General features: G+C 44.3%; 1 long non-coding RNA gene across 3 annotated transcripts in view; it reads left to right on the top strand.

Moving 5' to 3' along the window:
* The first annotated feature begins 764 nt into the window (after window positions 1–764).
* Window positions 765–17,915, top strand: part of LOC147423201 (uncharacterized) — a 56,440-nt gene continuing 39,289 nt past the window's right edge. Inside the window, exons 1-2 of one of the 3 annotated variants that reach the window (XR_015186673.1) lie at window positions 765–865; window positions 992–1,132. This is a non-coding gene — a long non-coding RNA (uncharacterized LOC147423201). The other 2 variants (XR_015186674.1, XR_015186672.1) reach the window with 2 other exon arrangements.

The raw sequence follows: 17,915 nt of genomic DNA on the forward strand, positions 1-17,915 counted from the left end.
ACCGGAAATACTAGTATAAATTTGCAAGATTTTTGAACTATTTTTTCATATATTTCATCGGTTTTCTTCCCTTTACCATGGTTTGCAACCGGTTAGTCTCAATTTTCAACCGGCTCAAGGCTAAGCTGAGGCAATCCTTTCCCGAACACTGATTCTGGTTAAACTCAATTTAATGATTTCAACACTTTCTTATTTTTTTAGGAAACCACCGTGACCCTTTCACTTGTTCTTTTTGGCTTTCTAAAAGAAGTCTTAGTATTGGGTTGGGTTAGGCATACTTTCATTGTTTTGAGTGCCATGGTGGAGACTTACCTTAAATGTTATTTCCATTTTAAAATATTAAATGAATCTTTCTATTTCACCTTTCATTTCACATCCTTATAAGGCTTGACTTCACTTGCATTCTATTCTTTTAGAATGCTAAACTAAAGCTTCACCTTGCATAATTCTAGTAAATTCTATACATATACATACATACACACATACATATATTTATTTATTTTACACACACACATATATACACAGACACACACACACATTAAATGAGTAAACCATGGTAAAAGGAAGAAAAATGGTGAAGTATGTGAGAATTTAGTTCAAAAATCTTGCAAATTCAAAAATTTGACTATTATTTCAGTTTGCTTCTTTGTATGGAAAAAATTCAATCCCTTAATAAAAAAAGTATTCTTGAACAATTCTTTACCTTATATAATTCTAGTTAAATTCAACCTAATGATTTTATCATTTTCTTATTGTTTTAGAAAGCCACCCAGACCCTTTCACTTGTTTACAGTTGTTTAAGGGTGGGGCTGACCCTCCCTTTCTGCCGAAAGGCAGTGCCAACAAACAAATAAATTATTTGCAGGTAAAGTTCCTCTCAAAAGCCTCCCCCCTCCCTCCGGGTCTCTCTCTCTCTCTCTCTCTCTCTCTCCCCTCTGCAGGGACATGCTTAAACAGATGCGATGGGCTTCAATAGCTCTCTCTTTTTCAGTGTTACGAGATGGGCTACCTCGTTCTGTCAAATTTTGGCTTGCAACCCAGAGATCTTCGATGCACAAGAGCTTTTAGACATTCTCTGTGCCCCCTTCCGCCTCTTGCTGGGCAGACGAACACATCATCATAATCATTGAATGTGAGTCTGAGAGAGAGAGAGAGAGAGAGAGAGAGAGAGCACGTCCGCATTGACTTTGAGCAACAATGCCATGCTTTTCAGAAGGATGCAGGATTATACAAAGCTTTAATTGAGGTGATTTGCTTGGTAAATTGCTTTATTCCTTAGCCTTCTCTACGTGTTAGGCAAGTTCCAACTTGGGCAAATGCTTACCGGCATAGATTTCAATTTCAAAGAGGAGACAGTGGAGCATAGAGAGAAGAAGTAAGAGGTAATGGATCTTCAAGGAAGAGGAAAAGTTACTGTCTTGACTTCTTGATGTAAGAGACATGGGAGGGCCCGGTGCCCTTTTAAACGTTTAGCACTCTTGACAACATATTTAAGTTTTTTGGAATATTGATTTTGTACACAGGCCTTGTAGTCCTTGCCACCCCACAATAAATCCGAATGTTAAAAAAGACCGTGCAATGGATGTACAATATAATAGTGAACATGAGCCTGACGAGGTGGGGGGTCGATAACTGCAAATGAGGCTTTGGCCTCCCTTTTATAATAATAGCCGGCCACACTGGCCGTGTTCACACTGGACGTCCATCCCGACGGCGTCTGGGCTAGATCCCCTCTCCAAAGAGCGGGACATAACATACTTCCCCTCTTAAGAACCATTGATTTTCTCATCAATGAAGTGGGGATACTAAGCCTTTTGGCGTGAATGGCGAGTACGATGATCTAAAACTGCCTCTAGTTCTCGAGGAATATACTCAGTTTGCATATCTTGCCATACATTTTCCTCGATGGGCACGACGACGTCGGCTTCACCCAATTTTACTATAAGGCGGCTGACATGAAACATTGTATGTACACTAACATCCGAAAGAAGAGCCAGTTTATAGGCAACTTGGCCAATTTTCTTTGTGATCAAGAACGGACCACAATATCTAGCTGAAAGCTTATAATGCTTTCCTGTTCGCATAGTCTTGGAATCCTTGGGTATCTTCAGATAGATCCATTGTCCCACATCTAGAGTCCTTGGAGATCTCTATTGATTAGCATAAGTAGTGACTCCATCACGAGCTGTTCTTATACTATCCTTAGCCAATTCGAGCGTTTCTTGCATGTCATACAGGAAATCTGTATAACAGACTTGGACATTCCAAGTCAAGAATCAATCGCGACAGCACCAAATAACCACTTCAAAACAATTCACAGATCACAATAGATTTACACTGGCTCGGCGGAGTTCCGTGCCTAGAGATATTGGCCCCAAAGACTGGCGCCCCTTTCGGTATTCTTTATGTATTAAAATCAATGTCAGAGTACAAAGAGCGGTTAGGGTTTCACTCTCAGACTCTGCGTCCAGATGCTCTGAGAAGTGAGGCCCTCACCGCATATTTAAATAATACAAGGGATGCCCAAAAGTAGAGCCCCAAAAGCTTGAAAGCAAAAGCAGATTCTTTCTCTCTCCCAATGAGAGTAAAAATAAAGCATATTCTCTCTTTATCTCTCCTCCAATTTCCTTGCAAAGCCAAAAAGCAGGGTTTTGCGTCGCTAAAAAAAAAACAATTTCTAATTTTTTTTTTCCACCTCCGCGATTTCTAGAAATTAGAGTTTCTGGTAGAAATTAGGGTTTGCAGGAAGCCACGTCATCACTTTGTGACATACCCCCCTCTTGAAAGCATTGTAATCGACCGCGATTACGCCTGCAAAACCGACAAAAGCCATAAACCGTCTTAGCAAACATTGACTGTTAGTACCTACGTACTAGGGACACACATCTAGCACATGTACCAAATCGACAGTCATATCACAGGACATCACTAGACATCACAGGACATCACATGACATTCAACATTCATTCGGATCTTAGATCATGATTTATCGGCAATGTAGCTAGCAATCACATCTAGGTCCAATCGGGACCTCATCGATGTCCGATTGACTAACCCCTATTGCAACCATGTCTATTCGAGATCAATCAGACCAAAATGCTGCAGTCATTTCGTCTGTCAGTTCCTGCACTCAAAAGAAGTCAAGAACAAATCAGTATCATTATCACGAATTCCATTTCTTAAAGTTATCCAACAGAATACTGTCAGCTCTCAGTATCCCTGAAGCTCAAAGAGACATCAGTGACTTTAGTATCAATATCAAGGCATCTGTTGACAAAGGAGCGGAGTAACTCCCCTCTTGTGCATCCCACTGCACCAGATCTTTGGCCAAGCTGAATTTTTGGGTTCCGTTTGGAGTAGACTATTCTAAACCAAAACATCGAGGAAAAGTTTCACAATCTGAGGAGTATCTGCTAGGTCCTCCTCCTCCATCCACTTCGCATCAAATGTAGGATATTTTTTGAACTTAACCAAGAACCGCCTTCGGACTTTACCTTTCTTCGTATCCGTATGTGCCAAAATCTGTTCAGGAACAAGGCTCTCCTCGTTTTCTTCCACTTCGGGTTGCTCATCAGGCTCCCCATCATCAGGCACATCACCCTTAACAGGTTTCAAGAGAGTCACATGCAATGCATTGTGAATCCTCCAAATATCTGGCAGTTTCAATCGGAAGGAGACATAATTTATCTTTTCAGTGATCTAGAAAGGTCCGTAGTATCGCATACTAAGCTTTGGAAAAAGCCTCACCTTTCCCTTTTTCTTTCTTAGGCGTTCCTTCTCAAAACGTAAGAGCACCCAATCATCCTCCTTCAATTTCAAGTCGGGACGATGGCGATCCGCTGCCTTTTTCTGTCGTTCTCCAGACTTCTGCAAAGTCTCACGAACCTTGGCAAAAGCCGTATCCACATCTCGCGAATATTCATCCGCTGCAAATATCTAATCTTTCGTGCTCAGGAAGGATGGAACCTTCGCAGCACTTTCAACAATCTCAAATGGCGTCTTCCCCGTCGAAGAGTGTATCGTGTTATTGTAGGCAAATTCCACCAAAGGTAAGTTCTTTTCCCATTGAATCTTCTGATCTGAGATACAAGACTTCAATAAATCTAAAACCATTGAATTGGCAATCTCAGATTGCCCGTCAGTCTGCAAGTGGAACGATGATGAGAACTGCAACCGCGTGCCAATGTTCTCCCAAATTGCCTTCCAAAACAAACTCATAAATCTGGGGTCTCTGTCTGAGACAATCGTCTCAGAAGTGCCATGTAATCGAAAAATCATCGCGATCATTTTGTGTTCTCGGGAGATCAAAAATGAAATCCATTGCAATACTTTCCCAGGGGCGGGTGGGTATGGGTAAAGGCTGTAACAATCCCTGTGCCTTATGCCTATCAAACTTGACCTTCTGGCATACTAAGCAACTGCGCACAAACTCTTTCACATCCTTTTTGAGTCTCGGCCAAAAGAAGTATCTCTCTACCCCTGTCACAAACGGGAGCGCATAGCAATATAAAATATACTTGGATAAATAAAATTTATCACTTAATATTGAAGCCAGAGGATATAGAGAAATAGATAGAGAGAGAGAGATAAAGTGAGAAGATCGACACAGTATTGGGGACCAGAAGATGGGCTGGTCCCCCCCCGTAATAGTATCTTTATTACTGAGGAGAAGTCTATACAAGCACTTGAACCGAACGTATTACCACGTTCGTTCTAGAATAAGACTTGATGGTTCCCGGAAGCCTCAGCTTCCGATTCCTAGGGCAAAACCCTATTCCAAGGAACTTCCGTTCCTTATTCCAAATCCTTGAGAACCAAGGTTCTCGCCTCTGGATCACACCTTCCAGACTCAGGGCGTGGCATCCCTGCAACTCTTTTCCGACTCTGTTTCCAGAGTCCTGTTCCTACAGAATAACTCCGCTTTCTTGGACACAAAGTCCTTTCCTTGGGAATTTCAACTTCCGGATCACATCTCGAGAGTCTACCTCTCTTCAATCCGTGGATCTGCTTCCCAAACTTGGGTACGAAACCCTTGGGCTGATCTAGCTCTAGTTCCTCAGAGCGCTTTCTCCTGCAGAGGCTCATGCCTTCCTTTGCTCCAACTCCCTCACGAAGAGGAAGTACACCTGCAATCAAATACTCAGAGATCATAACATGAAAATCGTTACCTTCAAAGTCTCAACGCTCGAAACGCAACTCGGTTCTCGAAAAAGCAATTCCCCGGAAGAGATCTCTGCATAGAAAATCCTCTCTTCCAATCCTACACACAAAAGAGGTGTGTTCTCGGGTTCCTTCTCGTAAAAAAATCAGCCCCGTCTACGACGTTTATGGGCTGAAAACAGAGAAAAACAGCAGCTTGTCGCGATGAAAACATGCTCCGTAGGCACTTCTTCGCGAGGGAACTCGCGCACTGGGTCTTGACGACATCTGGTACACTTGGGGCAGCCATGGGCATCACCGGCAACGTCCTCTTTACGGCTGAAATCTGCAGCAGCATCTCCTCCTTGCAAAGATTGGTCTTCCCCTCTGAGTGAGGGCACGTGATGCTTTTATAGCTCCTAGCCACGGGCACGAATAGCTGCTCGCATAGAGATCGCGGCCGTTTTTTTTTTTTTTAATAATTTTTTTTTTTCATTTTTTTTTCGCTGCTCTGCCAGAAAAAGAGAGAGAGAAAACGCTGGCTGATCTGTTGCCTTATTTATCAGATGGCTGCCCACTTATTAAGTGGGCGGCCGGCGTATTTTAAAAAATAGTTTGAACCTGCCCAAAAACTCAATAAAACCTTGTAAGTTAAAAACAATGCTTTCACAGCACTTCCCAGGCGTCCCTGGATGCAATCACACGCACAATTGCAATGCAAACATAAACTTCCTCGCGGGAAAGCATCTGCTTTCCCGAAAAGCAATCCCGCTTTCTCAGAAAGCATCTGTTTTTCCTCAAAGTTTCCTCTGAACCCATCTTCATTCAAGTGCTTGCTTTTCCTTGTGCACAATTCTAACACAGTTCGGAATTTCCTCCCGACTATGGATATTCCCTTTCCGATGCACCCGTCACCCACCTTGTGACGCATCAGAAATACCCATCACCTAGTCCTTTCCTACCGAACTTACGGTACAATCTCCTTCACGATGCTCTATGTCACCCATCCTATGACGCATCAGAGATGTCCGTTCCCTGATGGTCGGAAACTTCTTCCCGATGCTCCGTGTCACCCATCCGATGTGACGCATCAGAAGTACCCGTTCCTGGTGGCCTTACAGATATTCCCTTTCACAGTGCTCCCGTCATTACTCTGAATGACGCACTAGGAATATTCTGTACTCGGATGTCTCTAGTGAGAAAAACCCTCACTTAAAATTCCAATAATTCATTTCGAATTATTTTTCCTTGGTGTTCCAAGCGAGAAAACCCTCACTTATAAATCCAATAATTCATTTAGAATTATTTTTCTGTCAGATAAAGCCAATTTGGCAACAACCCCCTTCATGGTGGTAGCAATGCCGCGGTGACCCGTAAAAGGTGGACAGTGGCATTCAGTCATCACCTTTTCCCTCAACGGCTGTGTAACGCACAACATGGTTTTTCTCATCAAGTAGCCTTCCCGAAGGGAGTATCCGGCTACTGTCTCCCCATCTCGTATCCGTGTGAAAATAATTCTGCAAAATCTGTATCTTTCTCATAAATTTGTGCTGTCATTTTCAGCCTAGAGAACAATCGGCTCTCGTAAGCAATGACATGGCCTTCTTGCATTAAGACCGCACCCAGACTACGACCACAAGCATCACAAAATACTTCAAATGACTTCTGCAAGTCCTGCAAAGTCAAATCTGGTCCTATAGTCAATTTCTCTTTCAATGTCTGAAAGGCAGTCACCTCTGTGGATCCCCACGAGAAAGGGACTCCTTTCTGTATCAAGAATATGCAAAGGGGAAGCAACCTTTGCAAACTTTCGAATGAACCGTCTATAGTACGAACACAGTCCCAAGAAGCTTTCAACTTCATGGACATTCTTCAAATCGGGCCAATCACGAATAGTGTCTATCTTGGCCGGATCCATTTGCACTCCTGTTTGCTGAGACAAAGTGTCTCAAAAAAAATGTATCTCTGAAGCATATGATCTTTGTGTTCTGCTTCATTCTTGGAGAAAACAATGGTATCATCAAAGAAAGTGCCAACAAATAGCCTGTACTCTTGAAAAATCTTGTCCATCATCCGGTTTAAATATTGCAGGAGCATTGGTTAAGCCAAAAGGCATCACCAAAAAAACTCAAATAACCCAAAAGTTGTCCGAAAGGCTGTCTTGCAGACGTCTCCCGGTGCGATTCGGATATGATGATATCCACTCTTCAAGTCAATCCTGCTAAAGCACGAGGATCCCTATAACCTGTCGAGTATATCATCGATTCTAGGAATCGGAAACTTGTTCTTGATGGTGATTTTGTTGAGAGCGCTATAATTGATGCTCATTCTCCAAGATCCATCTTTCTTCAAATCCAACAACAGTGGAGAGCAATACGGTGAAGTACTATGCTGGACAAGACTCTTTTCCAAGAGGTCTTTCACTGGCTTCATAATCTTTTCATTCTGTACTCGGCTCACACGATTCGGTGGCCTGCTTCCAGGTATCAGGTCAATGGTCTGATCTTTAGGCCCTCTGAAAAACAATCGGCATGAGTGTAGAGAAAAAATCTTGGCGTTCTTTTGATCAGGTGAAAACATATTCAACCTTTATCCATCGTTCAGTTCTCTCCCAAAAGAATGAGTAAGGAAACTGAAGTTCATCAAGCACAATCTCTAAGCCCTTCATTTATCAAAGTCGCTTTCTCGGCCCGGTAGTCAACCACGGCGTAGTTCTTGTGGTACCAAGGGATTCCGAGTAGAACGTCACTCGCGTGCCCTAAATACCCCTGTCATTGCAAACGAAGTTTTCCAATGCTCGGTGTAATGGCAACATCCCGTCCTGGTGCCAATCGAACTACCTCCGTCTGTGGCATCAGTTTGTCGGGCGTAATTCCAAATCGAGCCACCAATTTCAAGTGAAAAGAAGTTGGCCTTGGCTCCTTCAAAAGAGCTTCCTGATCCTTCACTTTGCCCTAAAAGCGGCAAAGTTTGTACATTCATTCATTTGATTCGGTGCAGGTCCCACGCCATGTGGTACCAGTTCTGCTTTTCTATCTGCCTTTTCTGCCACGTTCCTCAGCTGCTCTCGAACTCTTAGGCCTGTTGTCGTCTTTATCATTCTGTTCTTTCTGTGCCTTTTTAGGGCACTTCGCGGAGATATGTCCATGTTCCCCGTATCCAAAGCACTTCCCCTCTCTAATGAAGCGAGCTTGCTCCTCAGGAGTAAGCTTGGGTCGTGCATCCTTTTTCTCTCGGTTGCTCTTTTTTTTTCTACTTTCATTCCCAGAAGTCTGTTCGGCTCGTAGTGTCATGGTCTCATCTGTGGGGTAGGTCAGACTGCCAGAGTGAATGGCAAAGCCCCGCTTCGCATGACTCATCAACTCCTGAATAGAAGCTGACTTCTGTTCCAAGCAGTGATCTCGGATCTCTGTAGGTAGACCCAAGGTAAACCGCTCAATCTGTTCTCTAAACGAGATCTTCTTGAATGAAGAGGCGGGTAGAAGAGAGCTCCAGAATCTTTCACAGTACGCATTGATTATATCTTTCTTGGTCATCCAAAGATGGTTCTAAGCAGCTCGTACATCTCGTTTATATTCTTGCGTCAACCAAGAAGAAATAAAAAGCTTCTTAAATTTCAGCCATTTTACTAGCGCAGTCTTGTTTAAAATAAGCATGGACCACCAAGTACGAGCATTCCCCTTAAAGTAAGAGGTAGCTCTCCAAATCTTGGAGTGCTCTGAATAGCGTCCTCCCGCGAAAGCGATGTTAAACTGCCATATAAAAGACAAAGCCTTCGAAGCATCTGAGTATCCTGAAAAAGTATCAAACTTGATTAAGTGGCCACCTTCCTTAAACTCTCGGACTTTCTTGCTTTTATCTTGGAGAAAGTCATACTGGTTGGCTTTGTAAAAATTCTTCTTGTTCGCATAAAAGTTTCCGTCATCCGAATCTGAGCTGTCTGTAGACGAGTCCTCAGTAGAACTGTCAGTTTCTGGGCGAGATTTAGCCTTCTTTGCCTTTTTCTTGCCCTTTCCGAAGCTTTGTTTCTTGCTTCGCTTTTTACCTTTTCTATCTTCTTCGCTCGAATCTGAAGAGCTAGAAGAACTGTCAGAAGAAGAAGAAGAACTGGGTACTCCTTCAAATCGAACACGCTTCTTCCGTTTCTTTGCCTTGTCAAAAGTCGACTGACGACCCAAATATCCCGGGAAGTCAGTGCTTTTCTTCTGCTTTTTGCCGTGCTTTTTGGCTTTCTTTTGCGCGTCAAAAAGCTGAGCAATCCGTGCATCAACCACCTCTTGTAATTCCTTCTCTGAGTACTGTTTGTGATCAGAAGGTTTCTTGAGAGCGGGTTTCAGGGGTGGTGTAGTGGTTTTCTGCCACTGCGCATGCACTTCCTGAAAAGAAGTCTCGCTCATATATTTTGCCAATTTCGGATCCTTCGCAAAACTGAGCATCATCTTTGTTGCATCGCCGATCAATTGACGACGCTTCATCTCTCTTTGCTCCGCTTGAGTAGGCCGGAATCTTCGTTGTGATCCCTGCCTGCATCTCCAAATGCAGAGGGAGTCGACTGATCCTTGCGTGAAGCCATAGGTGCCGCGGAAATAAATTGGGGATCGGATTTCCCGTAGAAGAGAAATCGGTCGTGCTCTGATACCATTGTAACAGACTTGGACACTCCAAGTCAAGAATCAATCGCGACAACACCAAATAACCACTTCAAAACAATTCACAGATCACAATAGATTTACACTGGTCTGTCGGAGTTCCGTGCCTAGAGACATTGGCCCCAAAGACTGGCGCCCCTTTCGGTATTTCTTTATGTATTAAAATCAATGTCAGAATACAAAGAGCGGTTAGGGTTTCACTCTCAGACTCTGCGTCCAGATGCTCTGAGAAGTGAGGCCCTCACCACATATTTAAATGTTACAAGGGATGCCCAAAAGCAGAGCCCCAAAAGCTTGAAAGCAAAAGCAGATTCTTTCTCTCTCTCAATGAGAGTAAAAATAAAGCATATTCTCTCTTTATCTCTCTTCCAATTTTCTTGCAAAGCCAAAAAGCAGGGATTTGCGTCGCTTTTTTTTTTTCCACCTCCGCGATTTTCGAAAATTAGGGTTTTTGTTGTCGGTAGCCACGTCATCACTTTGTGACAAAATCACGAGCTTGGCGTTCCTTGACTTTCTCTAAGCCAATAGCAATTGGGGATTTAGGCTCAAATTCATACATCAGCATGAACGGGCTAAATTTAGTAGCAGAATGCTTGCTATTATTATAGGCAAACTCTAACGTTGGAAGATACCTTTCCCAATCAGATTGCTTGTGAGAGACATAGGATCTCAACATGTCCTCTAATGTCTGATTCATCCTCTCAGTTTGTCCGTCGAACTCAGGATGGTCAAAAGACGACATACTCAACTTTGTCTGAAGGTGAGCAAATACATCTCGCCAAAATCAGCCAGTGAACTTAGTATCTTGATCACTGACGATATCCTCTGTCAGACCATACAGCTTATAAAGCTGATCGACAAAAAAAACCGCCAACTCATGGCTTTTTACTGTGAACTTTGTTGGTATAAACTTCGCCATTTTTGTGAGTCTATCGACCACAACCCAAATGGCATCATTGCCCCGACTAGTATTTGGCAAACCAACGATAAAGTCCATGGAAATACTCTGCCACTTGGCATCTGGGATTTCCAATGGATGTAGTAGGCCAGCTTTCCTAAGGCGCTCTGCCTTATTGACCTGACATTGAGTGCATCTCTTCACATAGCTCTCTATGTAAGAGCGCATTCTTGGCCAATAGAAATATCGTTTGACCAAGGCCAAAGTTCTGTGGATGCCTGGGTGCCTAGCGCTAGGAACATCGTGGCATTCACACAAAATCCTTTATCGAACCTCATTGATTTCCGGCACGCGGACTTTTCCATTTCTGAACAATAGTCCGCCTCTAATGGAATATTGTCGCTGTCTCGTCTCTCCAGCACGACTCACTTGGGTCTCCGGATCACCCAAGCCTGTACGTGAGTCATCCTCCGCTTCGACCTTGTTCCATATCTTGTCAAAATGGCCATCGGAACGACATAGCCCTCGGAGAGAGAGATAGAAATCCGTCGAGATTTCAACCATAGACAAGGCATTAACCTCAGGATCCTCCTAAGTGCATCGGCAACTCGATTGCTGGATCCTTTTCTATAACGGATCTCAAAGTCAAACTCTTGCATAAGCTCAACCCATCTAGCCTTCCGGCCTGTGAGATTAACCTGATCATAGACATAGCGCAAGGAGTGATGATCTGTCTATACAACCAACGTAGAGCCATACAAGTAGTGCCGCCATTTCCTCGGGGCGTGGACTATGGCGTAAAGCTCCTTCTCATACGTTGGATAACGCATCTCAGCATCAGAAAGTTTCTTACTTTCAAACGCAACAGGACGTCCATCCTGGTATAATGCTGCACCAATGGCATAATCACTAGCATCCGTTTCAACCACAGATGGTTTGCTAGGATCCACAATGCAATATTGGCGCAGTAGTCACCAAGTGCTTTAGTGTCCGAAAGCTCTCGTCGAGACGCTCATTCCAGACAACAGGGGGATTACCTTTACGGTGAGGACCCGAAGTCTTCGGCCCTTTCACCCCTTCTTTTAAAAGTTGCGTAAGCGGGGCAGCAACTTTAGAGTAATCCTTGTTAAACTTGCGTAAGAATCCAGTAAAGCCTAAAAAGGACTTTACTTGGCGCACATTCTTCAGAATGGGCCAATTTCGCACTTTATCCAACTTTTCAAGGTCAACACGAATTCCATCGCGAGTAATGATGTGACCCAAGTACAGAAGCTCTTTCCTAAAGAATTCACACTTGGAAGCCTTGGCGTAAAGCTTCTTAGTTCTCAGTACTTTGAGAACAACGCGTATATGCGCTAAGTGCTCAGACAAACTTCGGCTGTAGATAAAGATATCATCGAGAAATACAACAACGAAGCTGCCTAAAAATGGTCTCAGTTGATCATTCATCATCTGCTGAAATGTAGCTGAAACGTAGCTAGAGCATTGGTCAAACCAAAAGGCAAGACCAAAGACTCGTAGTGACCATAACGCGTATGGAAACCTGTCTTGGGAACATCTTCTAGTTTGATCCATATCCGATGATAGCCTGATCGCAGGTCTATCTTCGTAAAATACAATGCTTCATGGAGCCGATCTATCAGATCGTCCATGTGCGGGAGCGGATACTTGTTCTTGACAATGAGCTTATTCAATCCTTTGTAATCCACGCAGAAGTGCATAGTGTTATCCTTCTTTCGAGAAAGTAACACTGGCGCTCCCCACGAGGATTTACTTGGCCGAACAAAACCCTTGTTGAGATAATCTTTCAACTGTCATTGAATCTTGTCCTCCTCGGTTTTACTAAACTGATAAGGTTGCTTTGAGAAGGGCTGACTACCAGCCACCAACTCCATGCCACGATCTACTCCTCTCGAAGGTGGCAAGCTAGGAGGTAGATCATTGGGAAAAACATCCTTGAAATCAATCATGATTTCTCGGATAAGGTTAGATTCGTCGGAATCCCCAAGTTCAACAGAAGAACATGAAACATTTTTACGAAATTCAGTGACAGAAGTACCAAGCACTAATGAATCAAACCAAGAAGATGGTACACATTGATAGAAGTCAACATCAGAAGACTTTGTATCTTTATATATTTCCAAAGCAGTAACAACTGGTATTGCAAAACCATTATTTACAGAATTCTGATCACAAAGCGACACAGATACATAAGGCATGTCCTGCTTGACAAAAACAAGAGAGTGATGTATATAGTCTATATACAATGAGTCTTGTTTATCATAAAACCATGGAATTCCTAAAATAACATCTGCTCTGTCCAGGTGCATGATGTGGAAATCTAGGTTCTCTTTGTAATCAGCGAGTTCGAGCGACAAATCTGGAACCATCCGATTCCATACATCCGTATCCTCGCCACGAGCCATCTTCACGCGATACTCATGGTCACTGTCCCGCGTTCGTAGGCTCAGTTTCTGCACCAATTTTGCATCCACAAAATTGTGAGCTTCCATTATCAAGGAATATGGTCACGTCGTGACCATTGATCTTCCCAAGGAAACGGAGAAGATCGTGCTTATCAAACACTTTGGTGCTAAAGGTACAGTTAGTGCATGAACTGTGCGCTAAATGATGGATTTCAACTTGAATGACATCAGAGTTACCTGAGATCTCGTGAATCTGAACCGAAGGACGACCTTGCGGTTTCTTTGTCTTCTTCTTGCGGCAATCCTTGATTTGGTGACCCATCTGGCCACATCCAAAGTGTTGCCAAATTGGCTTTATCTGACAGAAAAATAATTCTAAATGAATTATTGGATTTATAAGTGAGAGGGTTTTCTTGCTTGGAACACCAAGGAAAAATAATTCTAAATGAATTATTGGAATTTTAAGTGAGAGGGTTTTTCTCACTGGAGACATCCGAGTACAGAATATTCCTAGTGCGTCATTCAGAGTAATGACGGGAGCACTATGAAAGGGAATATCTGTAAGGCCACCAGGAACGGGTACTTCTGATGCGTCACATCGGATGGGTGACAGGGAGCATCGGAAAGAAGTATCCGACCATCCGGGAACGGACATCTCTGATGTGTCATAGGATGGGTGACATAGAGCATCGTGAAGGAGATTGTACCGTAAGTTCGGTAGGAAAGGACTAGGTGATGGGTATTCCTGATGCGTCACAAGGTGGGTGACGGGTGCATCGGAAAGGGAATATCCATAGTTGGGAGGAAATTCCGAACTGTGTTAGAATTGTGCACAAGGAAAAGCAAGCACTTGAATGAAGATGGGTTCAGAGGAAACTTTGAGGAAAAACAGATGCTTTCTGAGAAAGCGGGATTGCTTTTCGGGAAAGCAGATGCTTTCCCGCGAGGAAGTCTATGTCTGCATTGCAACTGTGCATGTGATTGCATCCAGGGACGCCTGGGAAGTGCTGTGAAAGCATTGTTTTTAACTTATAAGGTTTTATTGAGTTTTTGGGCAGGTTCAGACTATTTTTAAAATACGCCGGCCGCCCACTTAATAAGTGGGCAGCCATCTGATAAATAAGGCAACAGATCAGCCAGCGTTTTCTCTCTCTCTTTTTCTGGCAGAACGGGAAAAAAAAATTGGAAAAAAACTTTTTCTTGAAAAAAAAAAAAAAAAAAAAACGGCCACGATCTCTACGCGAGCAGCTATTCGTGCCCGTGGCTAGGAGCTATAAAAGCATCACATGCCCTCACTCAGAGAGGAGGACCAATCTTTGCAAGGAGGAGATGCTACTGCAGATTTCAGCTGTAAAGAAGACGTTGCCAGTGATGCCCATGGCTGCCCCAAGTGTACCAGATGTCGCCAAGACCCAGTGCGCGAGTTCCCTCGCGAAGAAGTGCCTACGAAGCGTGTTTCCATCGCGACAAGTTGCTGTTTTTCTCTGTTTTCAACCCATAAACGTCGTAGACGGGGCTGATTTACGAGAAGGAACCCGAGAACACACCTCTTTTGTGTGTAGGATTGGAAGAGAGGATTTTTCTATGTAAAGATCTCTTCCGGGGAATTGCTTTTCGAGAACGGAGTTGCGTTTCGAGCGTCGAGACTTTGAAGGTAACGTTTTTCATGTTATGATCTTTGAGTATTTGATTGCAGGTGTACTTCCTCTTCGTGAGGGAGTAGGAGCAGAGGAAGGCATGAGCCTCTGCAGGAGAAAAGCGCTCTGAGGAACTAGAGCCAGATCAGCCCAAGGGTTTCGTACCCGAGTTTGGGAAGTAGATCCACGGATCGGAGAGAGGTAGTCTGTCAAGTTGGGATCCGGAAGTTGGGATTCCCAAGTAAGGACTTCGTGTCCGGGAAAGCAGAGTTGTTCTGCGGGAAGAGGACTCTGGAAAGAGAGTTAGAAAGAGTTGCAGGGATGTCATGCCCTGAGTCTGGAAGGTGAGATCTAGAGGCGAGAACCTTGGTTCTCAAGGATTTGGAATAAGGAACCGAAGTTCCTTGGAATAGGGTTTTGCCCTAGGAATCGGAAGCTGAGGCTTCCGGGAACCATCAAGTCTTATTCTAGAACGAACGTGGTAATACGTTCGGTTCAAGTGCTTGTATAGACTTCTCCTCAGTAATAAAGATACTATTATGGGGGGGGGGACCAGCCCATCTTTTGGTCCCCAGTACTGTGTCGATCTTCTCACTCTTTATCTCTCTCTATATCCTCTGGCTTCAGTAATAAGTGATAAATCCTATTTATCCGAATGTATTTTATATTGTTATGCGCTCCCGTTTGTGACACATTCTTGGCTGCTTTCTTCTCTTGAGAAGATCTTGGCAGTGATTTGGGCTTATGCTGGAATCGGGGTCGCTTCCTCGAAGCGCCCTCACCGGATTGATGGTCTGCAATTATTTTCTTCTCATAATTCGCTCCATTTATCAAATGGAACGTCCTGGCCTTTGCCACTGCATCCTCGACGTCTGTCGGGGCTTTGTCCTTGATCAAGGCCCAACGATAATCTTCATGTAATCCTAGCAAGTATATGTGCACAGCGTGCGTGGAATCCACCTTGCAGAAGGTGAGTGCTTCTTTGAAAGCCGTGGTGTACTTATCAAAAGACAAAGCTTTTATCGAAAGACTCTGCAGTTTGGCGTAAGCTTTCAAAGGATCCATTTTGGCGAAATCCCTCTTGAATCACACACTGAAGTCAGCCCACGTCGTAGGCTTCTTTGTCATGTTGCGCCACCAGGTAAGCGCCTTACTGCGCAGATAGAGAGGAATCGTCTGAATCCTCCGTTCATCATGCTCCCCATGGAGATCAAAATACGTGGTCCACTGATGCAACCAGTTATTTACAGCCAATTCTGTACTCTCTTTCTCTTCTCTTGAGAAATTTGTAGTTTTGTACGGAATTGTGGCAGTTCGACCACCCTGTGAACGTCCAAGAGCAGCAATCTGCGTCCACAATTGTTGGAGATGGGTTTGGCCCTCGGAAATTCGCGCAGTCGGCGACTGAGCCATATTTTCCAGAGTGGTAAGTCGGAAACTAAGCCCTCGCACGACCCCTTCGAGAGAGGCTGTCACGAGGACGTGGCAGTTATTAACCATGTCACAAGGATGTGGCTACTGCTAACCTTGGTTGTTGGTTTCTTTCCAATGGGGTTTATTTTATTTGTTTTGAGACCCTCTTTTTGAAGTAGCAAACGGTCGGACATTGTATGGCCAATGTGAACGGTAGATTCACCCGCAGACGGGAAGTGGTCAGCACTGGAATTCGTATGGTAAGAGGATGTCTAGGCTCAGAGCAAGATCATATAGGTCCCCCCGTCGCACTTAGCAAGTTGGTGGATACTAGGAAGTGAACTCAATTAAGGCGTAAAGTCAAGGTGGGACTACCAACAAAAAGTATCCGACAGTTGGGTCACATTGCACTTTTGGATGCGGTCCCAATGAGGATAGATGGTCAGAAGACCAGTGGGAGCCCAACGGAAGCATCTCCTAAAATTTAGGGAACTGCTATTTTGGGCCGTGAAATGTGTTCGCGTCATTACCTCCGGCATGACTAGGGGAACACTTTATAACTCTGCCGCGAAGTCGGTTGGGATATTTTTAAGCGGCGAACCCGAAACGGGAAAATGCTTGTAAATGCGCCAAGTGTCACATTTTCATGCACTTGCCTCTTCCAGAAAAATGGGCGCTGAATTTTTAAGCTGGGAAGGCCTCATTATTCAATCTGTCACAGGTTAAGAGCTATGGAGTGCTTCCTTGCCCTCTCATGTACAGTGTGGTGCTAGGAGTGATGCCCTGCACACTACACACTTCTCTCTCTCTCCCCTACGTGCAGTTATGTGATGCCCCACAAGAGGGCTCCTCATTTGACTGATGTACAGCTGTGTGGGTTCATGCTTTTGTGCTGAGGCAAGAGCCTCCTTGAGCAGGAACAGGGGTAGCTAGCTGCTACTCCAAAGCAGGCACTGGTGAGGGTCATAACCTCACCATACAGGCGCAAAATCAGCGCTGTATATGCGCTGTAATTTGACTGTTTTTCAGCCATACGGACGCAGGACACTTGGGAATCGTGCGCCACTGGCAGAGGACAGTTAGGGGACTTTGGGGCTGAAAACAGGGCAAAAACAAGTAAATACAGCGTGCTGAATTTACTGTTTTTGGGCAGGAATCAGAGGGTATACGCCAGTGCAAGTGAGTTCTAGCAGGGGAATTGGTTTCGCGCAAGTTTTGGGGTTGTTATGCTGCCGAAATTTGGCCAAATCAAATGGTATCTAGCTGGATACACGTGAAGGATTCCCAGGACCTTACCTTGTAATTTACCCGCCTAAAGAATAAAGAAATACCGCAAGGGGCGCCAATTTTGGGGCCTATAGGTTGTCGGTGTCTGCTCGGAGCTTTCTAGCTTTCGAGCTGTGTGTATTCAAGTGTTAATTCCCGTCGGAGGTTCTCTTTGTGAAGTGCTCTGTGTGGGTGTCTAAAGTAAAGAATATCGGGTGAAAGCCAACCCCTACCGCCCTACGGGCCGGTTTCAGAGGCCAAGCGAATGTTCGTCTGAACGTTCGCGTTTTCCAGAGCGGTAACACGCTCGTTGAAGCTCTGGAAGGTACTTGTAATCCATGTGTATAGAGCATGCGCGAACGGAATTTGAACATTACTTGGGGCGTCGTCACGTTGCACATCCGAGCTGGAGGAGTCCATGGCAAAGTGCGTGAAAAACTGGAAGTTTCACGCGAAACTGGGCCTTTTTTGCACTTTTGGGTCGCGA

Source organism: Adiantum capillus-veneris, chromosome 26, assembly GCF_014529385.1.
Source record: "Adiantum capillus-veneris isolate H3 chromosome 26, ASM1452938v2, whole genome shotgun sequence".
Classification (NCBI taxonomy): Eukaryota; Viridiplantae; Streptophyta; class Polypodiopsida; order Polypodiales; family Pteridaceae; genus Adiantum; species Adiantum capillus-veneris.